The sequence below is a fragment of the Lethenteron reissneri genome, unplaced genomic scaffold (genome assembly GCF_015708825.2).
Source record: "Lethenteron reissneri isolate LAM-NWPU_2019-01 unplaced genomic scaffold, ASM1570882v1 scaffold_1630, whole genome shotgun sequence".
In the NCBI taxonomy this organism is placed as follows: domain Eukaryota; kingdom Metazoa; phylum Chordata; class Hyperoartia; order Petromyzontiformes; family Petromyzontidae; genus Lethenteron; species Lethenteron reissneri.
In genome coordinates this window covers 2131318-2140071 of record NW_026891367.1, presented here as the reverse complement: position 1 = coordinate 2140071, position 8754 = coordinate 2131318, and the positions used below count along the sequence as shown (strand labels likewise).

At 45.2% G+C, this 8754-nt stretch overlaps 1 long non-coding RNA gene across 1 annotated transcript; it reads right to left on the bottom strand.

Moving 5' to 3' along the window:
- Positions 1–473: 473 nt before the first annotated feature.
- On the bottom strand, positions 474–5426 carry LOC133362825 (uncharacterized). The gene is made up of 3 exons (XR_009757540.1): positions 5348–5426; positions 3082–3178; positions 474–579 (listed from the first exon to the last, which is right to left on the bottom strand). It is a non-coding gene; the product is annotated as an uncharacterized LOC133362825 (long non-coding RNA).
- Positions 5427–8754: the final 3328 nt, after the last annotated feature.

Below are 8754 nucleotides of genomic sequence, written 5' to 3'. Positions count from 1 at the left end.
TTGTCACAATGCACAGTCGTGATTCAAGTTAGGAGTAGTGGTTGTCTCCTATCTACCATCACATTTGTCGTGTTATTTGTTGGTTCTAGCTCAGGATATCATTTGCACACAATTTATATTGCCAATAATCTAATTGTAAAAATGGCTGTTCATGTATGCGTCAATAGTGGAAGAATTAATTTCAACCAACAGGCACACGAATCGTTACGTGTTAAAAGATGTGCAGCTACACTAGGTGCCCTTCTCTCTCAAGACGCACACCTAGGCCACGTGTCCCTCAGAGCTGCCCGATCGAATTCGAAGGTTCATTCGTGAGAGAAAAAGACTTTGAAATGACGATCAAGTGCTCCGCCGTAGCGGTCTACAATGAGAAACTGTTGGGCCAAGGTGGACGAACCTCCAACACGAAGACGTCCGTGGCGCCGCGCTCAAAGTACATGTGGCGCTCTCGCTTGCTGCGGCACAGGCTCTGGGAGCGCGTGCTCACGCCGTTGGGGCCGTACAGCACCAAGCTCACGTCCGCGTTGGTGCCGGCGTTGCGGATGTCGCTCGTGAACACCGTGATCTCATACGGCACGACTGTGGGGAGGATAGGTATTGTTATGGATGAAAAATAAGTCTCAAGTGAACGTATCTCCAAATGAAAAGGTACAGAGGAGCAGCGCTTATACTGGTAGGAACCACCTGGTTCCACCAGTCCACAGGGGATTATCGTGTCCGTCCGTCCGTTGTGCATCCAAAAATGGGAGGGGTGGGACTGGGTGGAGAGGGGAGGGTGGGGAGGGGCTGGGTGGGGAGGGGCTGGGTGGGGAGGGGAGGGTGGGGAGGGGCTGGGTGGGGAGGGTGGGGCTGGGTGGGGGGTGGGAGGGAGGGGTGGGGCTGGGTGGGGAGGGGCTGGTCACCCCGTGGTGCCCTTATAAAACTCAACGTTTAACCTACTCACGCCGGCCTGTGCCCGCCCTCACAGTCGGGCATATTTGCGGAATACACCACGCTGCCGTTGACCCTGGCCATTGACCGAGCAACCCGACGTTCCTACCAGCTCCCTCCGCAGGAATGTGTTTTCTGCTCATGGCCATGAGCCAGTGCGCCAAATTTGACATTACTATTGTGAGGACAATCGCAGTCGACTTCCAGAAGAGGGGGATTGTGGATGACTGAGTCGATCCCGCGTCAGGATTTGAACCCCACATTTTCTGAGTTGTGAGACTAACGCACTGGCTACGCCGTGACCCAATGAGACAATGGCCATTACAGTATACATACGTTATTGCTGGTTCTGTTTATAATGCTCAGATTATATTTGTTTCACTCTATTGATATTTGGAATGTTGCATATTAACGTTATTCTAAAGGTTACACTTATAGACCTTACATAGTTTGGATGTTTCACAAATGATGTCTGTGTTGTGAATTGTGTATCATTACGATGATGGCGATTATATATAATTCTCAAAGCACCACTGTGTTTTTAATGGGTGGTACATCCTTAACGCATCAAAGCTATTCTGTGCACGCCAACTCTTTAAAGGATATCTGCTGACTCCAACATCCACCAGAGCTACCACGTCTCAAAAAGGCCACAGTCCCACCAAGACATATATCCGTGTAAATTATCCATTCACTCGTTTTAGCTGCATTCACTGAGAGGGCTTTTCAGCTGAGCAGAAAATTGCCCAGTTCACTGTGCAGCTATTACCAATTAATGTCTTTTCAGAGTGAAGTGCAAACCAAATTAGTTACAGTCATCCATCTTGGTATTTATGCAGTCACCACAAAAAAGTGACCCTTTAACTCCAAGCGGTCACTCAGAGCCGAAGCTCAGTCTGATGTGGGTCTTCGCCACCCTCCCTTGAGCCACTCAGTCACCTCCTTATTTTGAACCCTATTGGAATTCTTCAAGTTGCCTGTACAACTCACACCGCAGCCCATAATAGGCGTCGCTGCAAGCACAAGCCCGACCACAGTCATGCGTGACTAAAAAAACACAAACCGAGTTTTTAATCTGTCCCTGAAAAATAAATCCACTGGACGGTTTTTGTTGTCAGGGGCCTCTGTCAAGATAAGTGTCAACCACGAGGGCAAGATGGCAGTTCCTATCCCAAGAATGACAAACACACTCAAGTGCATTTATACAGAGTTAATATGCACTTAAATACCAGCTTGTCAAGATTAGCATAGCTTCAGTAATGGTTTTGTTGCGATAATTGCAGAAAAAACACCACTTTGCTGAGATTTCACGTTTCCTTATTAAGAATTGTTATAAGCTTTGTTGAATGCTCTTTCAGTCGTCGCAGTGCTACCTCCATTAGCATTGTTTTTAGCAATATGTGAATAATACCCTGGATATTTTTCAAATTTAGTCCAGTGCATTGAATGGTCAAAGTAAAATATATATATAAATTATTTTCACATGTATCTATTGCAATTCATCGTAGTTTATTTATAATGTGTTCATCACTCTTTTTTCAGCTAATTTAACTTAGAAATTCAATATTCATGACAGCAAATTGCAAGGGTCCCAGGACACATAGGGGCTTTGTATAGCTGTACAGGCCAGTTCATGCAAAATCACAGATTATACTTAGCCAACACCCCGAACCAACCTATCAAGCCACACTCACCCCACCCTAAGAGGCAGCCAAATCAGCTTAAGCGGGCACACAGCCCACAGGGCATTGCATATAAAGATGTAGACTGCAACAGCCTATGCACACCGCCAGTGACTTCGCTAAAGGTCACAGGTCGCTGCACTTTGTGCAACCCAAGCCCAGGCAGGGCACATGCTAATTGCTGTATTGGATGGGTCTTTTCTTCACTCCCATCCCAGGGGACCAAAATTGCCGACATAGGGCGCGTTCTTTAAAAGACTGCTGCATGTGTCTTGAAGAGAGAGAGAGAGAGGGAGACTCTGTACAGTTGAATTGAGAGAAAGGCATGTGCTCGTCCACAATTGTTTCATGCACAGAGGATAAAATACATCAACGGATAATCTAAAGTCTGAGCCCTCGGCAGACCGAAACGTGTCAAGAGGATGATACCGCACACAGCCACGTGGCTGGACACACTCGCACCACTCACCTCTGTTCACGACGCGTGCGTCACTCGCTGAGAGCGGACGTCAGCGGTGCTTGTGGCTTCATGCTCAGGGTATTGAGGGTTGACGCCAATGCACGGGCTGGTGGCGGAGGAGGTGGGGGGGGGGGAAATGGGAGGGGTTGGGATGTGGGTGAGGATAAGGCTGGGGGAGTGGTGGATGTCGACTTATCATCGGGAGGGTGGGGTCCTTGCGACACTACTCAGGGCTTGTGCTCATCAAGGGGATATCATCTTGCAGCCCCTTGGGGGGAGGGGGGGGGTCTCAAAAACATGAGGACGCCAAAAGCCCTGGCCAGCCAAGCCTGGGCTGCAAAGCACTTCACCAGAAGGTGGATCCTGGCACGAATTCCATGCCGTCTTTAAACATTAGGGTTCAACACCAAAAAAAACATAACACGAAACGGACGGTCCAGCACTACATCAGCAGCTCGCTAACGGGCCCTTCTTCATTATATGAGCATGCTTACTTAAAGGGTTAGACATCACTGTTCAACAAAGGCGCAGCAAGTCATGGGATATCTACCTTGACCGGCAATCCACATTGAGCCTGTTCACATTTTACGAGGGCGCGTTTGATCATTTCGTTGAGTATTGTGCAACGCAGCTTGAATGCTAAGTTATTTACTGTTTAATTGCTGAACTGCAATATTTAATATACGTCTGATAGTCCCCCCCCCCCCCCACTATTGCTTAATTAATATTAATTGACAATGATTATAATATCAATGCATCTGATGATAGCACTACACTAGAAAACTATACAACGAAAAGCAACATTTGAACAGTTGGAATGCTGAATGATACCATTTGCATGGTAGACCAAAACATTATTTGAGAAACAATTGTGCTCCAAAGATGTATATATAACGTATATATAATGTATGTATATATATACACACACACTGTATGGTAAATTAAAAATGTGATTATCTGTCTACTTAAGAACAAGCATGGGTGGTGCGTGTCCTTTGATGGCAACACTGAGCCAGTGGTGACAATCTCCATTGACAGCATCGGATATTTGCCAATTGTTTGGGGGGGAAACTGCACTGGGAGTGGTGCACAAGCCCAAATCACACAAAACACTCACATTTTTGTCAGTAACTGTCTTTAAAATAATATAATCAGCGATGTCACGGGCAATGGCGCTTTTTTATATAATGTCCACGTGATGTGTTATGAAGAGGAGCCATTGCCTGAAACGTCTCTTATTATATATGTTCTCCCTTTAAGGCAGCGTTATTGACGAACATGTTGAGTTTTGGAAGTTTTGGACAAGCTGTATTCTAGCGAGTACTAAGGTTTCAACCTCTGCAGGGACAGCACATGGTACCAGGAGTCCAAGATTAGTTTAGGAAACAATTCATTAATTCACAAGTGTATGTGCTGTGCCACATTATTAATGCAAACACGATTGTATCTACGCTGTGTGTGTGCTTGATTTATTTAGCAATTGGATAATATGCGTCAAAGTGTATCATCGTCATCGTTACCGTCGTATTCTTTGACAATGCTGCACCATGAAATATGACTTTCATGCTCATCAGCCCTGCGAAGCTGCATGTGCGCAGAGTGGCGTGGAGGGTTACACCGTGATCCACTTTGCTTTGATTCTAACTCTGTTTGATGTGCATTGCATGTGCACTTTGTGCACACGGCAAAAAAAGTATCTCCGAGGTCAAATGTGACTCAGTGTTGAAAAACAGAGGGCTGCCTGATGCACGAAAAAAAAATGTGTCACCGATTCTGATTCTGAGACTAATTTTGCTGCTGCTGCTGCAGCGCAATTACAGGACGAACAAAAAAAGGGGTCATATTATCAAAGTACAATTACTGATGTCACGTTGAATTGATGATGAAACCAACAGGAACAGAGTACAGAGCACAATTGTTGGAATTAATTTGAACTTTCTTACAATGAGGGTATTTGGGCATTTACTCAATGCCTCATTGGGAAGTAAGACAAAGACTCGTTTTTATCACCGTTTACACAAATAGATCCTGAACTTTGTACGTTACCCAATAATGATAATAAAGCCTTTGAAGTCTTATAGCCAAATTATCCCAACGCTGACCGTAATTCAGGTAAAACTCGAGCGAAGCTCATTTCTGTTTTCGGCCCAGAGAAATTTATGAAAATGTCACACTCCTATTGCCCTGTCCATCGGCAAATCCCAGCAAGTGTCTAACAAAACAAATTGAGGCTTAATATGGTCTAATTTTGTCGAAAGATTCCCACTCTTATTACCAGTCAAAACACACGCCCTGCAGTTGTTCGTGTGCAGGTAGATCCCTTTTGTTAATCCACTGCTGGATGAAGGCCTCCCCATGGCGTTGCAAGCCGTCGTGGCGGTTATTACACACACACATACTGTATATAATAACAATAATGCACTATAATTGAGTCAAACGCGACTGCTCGGCAACGTCACCGCTTAATTCGCGTGTCCGGATGTGGGCGGCGTGGTTGGGAATTTGGGTTTCGTTTTGCGAGGGCTTTGCCATCAAACCAGGTGCGCCCGTCTGCGGCCGATCGGTCACGCCCCGTGGGCTTTTCCACGCAGGGCCGGGGTGGGGGGGGGCCTCGTTGTTTATTGAAGGGGAAGAGCGCGGCGGCCCTTTGGCGTGCCACGCCGCCGCCGTGAGGGCACGCACCCTCCTCCTTCGGCACCTGGGCCCACGTCTGTCTCCGAGCACGCGCTCGTGACGAGCAGACGGGGTTGGCTGGGTGGCTGGGTGGGTGCGTGCATGGGGGGGAGGTCGCCTATGAGAAAACACATCAAAGGAAACGTTGCTAGGGAGTGGTGGGGGGGGGGGCTCGGAAAGGAAGTCTGAAAGTCATAAAAGGCACCCGTTAAATAAAGTGTCATTTATCTAACATAAATAAAGTGTCATTTATCTAACACTGTCCCGGCGTTTGCCATTGCTCAGGCACACTGCAAGTGTTTGTACGGTATATAATGGGAAAATCAGTATCTGAAGAAAATAAAAAAAATTAAACATTTTCTGCTTTTTTTATAACTTGGAAGAGGTTGAGAGTAAATGTTGTAACTGTTGCTTGAAAGGTAAATGTCAAACATTCAGGTAAATAATATGTACCAGTAGAACAACCCTACACCAGACCACCCAGGTGAATAAGCAGAATAGAAGCGTCAGAACTGGTGGTTTTACTTAAGGAATCCGATGGACTGACGGTGTTACTGGAAGTGACTCAGTGTCCTAATATTTTCTCCACAGACCGCACACTATTCTAACAAGTGTCTACGTGGTGAGTAACCGATGGCACTGCAGCAAAATCCACTATTGTACTGCACGTACAATGCTCTCACGTTCACATGCCCCGCCTTCACAGTGCAACTCAACCACCGCGCAAAAGTTTGGTCAAATAATCCCCCACGACCCGCACGGCATGAGGGAGGAGGCCCTCATCCAGCAGTGGGTTCACAAAGAGCTCCACATGTACACATCTTCACAGGATCCAATCAACGAATACAGGTTCCAGGCCATACTCTCTCGCTGCAACTCAATACCCTGAGGCGCAGTATGGCCCTTGGTATAACAACATTTTCTGATTGTATCTATGTACGTTGAACTTATTTCGCACCGTACGTAGCCAGCCATGCTCATTGGCAGCAATAACTTTCAATCAAACCTATCGTCGTGGAAATTCACACAGGACCCATAGCTAAATTGACACTCATTAATAACACCTACAGTACCCGCAACATTGTATCTTTCTTTTAATAATTCGTACAATTCAGTGGGTGGAGTGGCGGCACAGTGGTTAGCGCACTGTGCTGTGAAATTGGTTGATTCCCAGCCACGGCAAACGGCAAGGCGAACGATGTCCGAACCGGTCCCGCATCCACACCTCACCACACCCACACGAGCCCTACGTGGCGAAGCCTCATCAAACAACCGCCACACCCAGTCGTGGGCTGACAAAGAGCTGTAAATTATTCTATGTTATCACGTAATACAAAGTTAATGCAGACATGATTCCTTGTAAAAAGGGTTCAGTTTTGTTGCCAGAAAAAAGGGGAGAAACCCTATTCTCATATTTCGGTCCTGGAAAAGGAGGTCAAATGATGTAGATATTTACCCCGAGCTCTCATTACTCTGATAGTGCATTGTCTTTGAGCTGTACGCCTTTTGGCGTCCTCTGGTCTAGCACCGTTTGAGACGAGGCTCAAAAGAAAGCTGTCTCTGGTGTGGACCAATCAGTTTCAAGGACAATGCATATATTATCAGTGTGTTTTTGTTTGCATTCTGACCACAAGTATTGTGGTTAATGCAGACATGATTCCTTGTAAAAAGGTTTCAGTTTTGTTGCCAGAAAAAGGGTAAAACCCCTATTGTCAGATTCAAAGTTGTAACATGAAACATGAATACAGTGTTGCGTCTCAATCGACTAAAGATCTCTTTGTTTCTAACTTGGCTGTGAACGAAATCCCAAGCCACGGTACAGTACCGTAATTTATCATCGGCATGACTCCACGATACGCACTATCTTTTTTCCATTTCATCAAATGGAAGGAATCTCAGTGGTATCCTAACTAGCTACATGAGGCATTGTGAATGGATATGAATTTAATACAAAACGAATGCAGTTGGTCGTTTTCCATATCCGAGCATCGCCTACCAAGAATCAAGACATGCCATCATTATACACGATATATATGTATATGGTTAGAATTTCTCCCTGCTCACCCTACCAGAAACGTGTAAATTATTGAGTAGGGGGTCCAGTGTTCAAGGGCCTAATCGACAGAGCACTTAAGAACCTTGCAGCTCAGGGAATGGATACGAGTGGACTGGTTTAGATTAAATAATACACATTACACCACTGCGGTTATCTTAAAGTATGAACCTTAAAACATACAACCATGTTAATTTAGCACATGTTTTTTTTTATTGGTTGAAGTTCTCTTGGGAGAACTTAAGAAAGGCACCGTCTTTGCTTTGTAATAACAATGTAATTTGTATTATAGTATGATCATCTTGCACTTTTTACATTTTGAGTTATGTTATAAATATCAACTTTCTTTTCATGCAACGTGCATACGCTCTTTGATGCTCCAAAGACATTACTGATCTCTGCATATAAAACATAAATACATTGCACTATTATTGATCAATACTTACCACAAATCAATATAATGCGTAGAATACCGAGCACTAAAAAATAAAGAACAGAAAAATAAAATCGGGTGCTTTTATAAAAATGCAACTGTTTAAATCGCAGTGCTTCTGCTTGCGAGAAGAGAAAGACTGGTTTCTTTGATCGACTTTGCATTGCTATGAGCTGAACGTGCAGGCTAATAAGAAACACATGCATCCTCTCTCTCTCGCTCGCTCATATTTACCAGGTGTTCCATTAATCCCTGACATTTCGTTCCAGGTTCCGTGACTCAAACATTTCTTTTTCAACGCAAACCTTTGAATTCAGAGCCACACACGTGTTCTCAGCTCACAGCACGGACGCTCACCAACATGTGAGCCACATTAAAGCGAGAGCGTTGGTTCTCCTTTACAGGAATCAGCACGGCGATGAAGACACACCCTGGGCAGCGCAGTGTTATTCTTTGCAAACGGTTGCGTAATATTTGTTGAGATCGGTGACGGCAGGCTCAACGTGTTAACGTAATTCAACTT